Source organism: Nannospalax galili, unplaced genomic scaffold (genome assembly GCF_000622305.1).
Source record: "Nannospalax galili isolate Female #2095 unplaced genomic scaffold, S.galili_v1.0 scaffold103, whole genome shotgun sequence".
Taxonomy (NCBI): Eukaryota; Metazoa; Chordata; class Mammalia; order Rodentia; family Spalacidae; genus Nannospalax; species Nannospalax galili.
This window is the reverse complement of record NW_008352136.1, coordinates 2,183,098-2,184,087: the sequence shown is the minus strand read 5'-3', so window position 1 is coordinate 2,184,087 and position 990 is coordinate 2,183,098. Positions and strand designations below refer to the sequence as shown.

General features: G+C 43.4%; 1 protein-coding gene across 1 annotated transcript in view; it reads right to left on the bottom strand.

The window, feature by feature from the left end:
• The window catches only part of Sgsm1 (small G protein signaling modulator 1), a 121,239-nt gene that overhangs the window by 56,059 nt on the left and 64,190 nt on the right, over positions 1 to 990 (bottom strand). The window lies entirely within an intron of this gene.

The window sequence follows — 990 nt, the reverse complement described above, 5'->3', positions numbered from 1 at the left end:
TCCCTCCCTCAAGCAATCATTCAATTATTTGTGAGCCTTAGTATGTTGTAACCTTCTGGCCTCTGAAAGTACCAAAGTGAGAAAACCATCTCTTTCTTGTTCTTCCCTGTCACAGGGCCACGTGACTATGGGTTGAATCCACTAAAGCTGTGAGCCAAAATGAATCCCAGAGTATATCCTTCCTCCTTTGAAGCTGTTGATGTCAGGTGTTGTGTCAGACACACAAAATTACCAACTAAGGCATGGGGATTTGATTCATGCACATTATCTGCAGAGACTTAACTGGGCAGGCAGCACTTCCCCACTCAAACATCTGTCATTTCTTTGTGCTGGGAACCGTTAAGCTCCCTCTCTTCTCCCTTTTTGACAAAGACAGGGCAGACCTAGGTGGGCCAGCATCTGCTCAGCACTGAGCTCCATCATCCACCACTACAAGTGCCTTATATTACAGCAAGTCGCAGAGGCGTCCTACTTATGGTGGAGACACAAAATACCTCTTAAAATAAGCTGCACAAATTGTAAGTGATTTACTTTCTTTAGACAGATGTGGAGTCACCAACAGCACACGTGCACACAGGTGGGGCAAAATGGCAGCAGAGGATCAAAACAGAACCAACAGAAGAGGGCAGAGCGTCTCACAGGGAATGTTCATGTCCATGTACTATTAAAGGAGAGTGTACTGCAGGTGTTCAATAAAGTACTTCATTAAGTGAATGATTAATATTAAGTGAATTTTCCTTTTTTTTTTTTTTTTGGTCTTTTTGAGACAGGATCTCCCTGTAGTGTGGCTGGCCTGGAACTCACTATGTAGACGAGGCTGGCCTTGAACTCACAGAGATCCACCTGCCTCTGCCTCCTGAGTACTGGGATTAAAGTGGTATAAAAACATGCCCAGCTAATATTAAGTGAATTTTATCTTAAGGATATTGTCTCCTTCATCTTTCTCCTCTCTGGTTCTATCTCTGTATATTTTTCTCCTCTCTGCTCTGT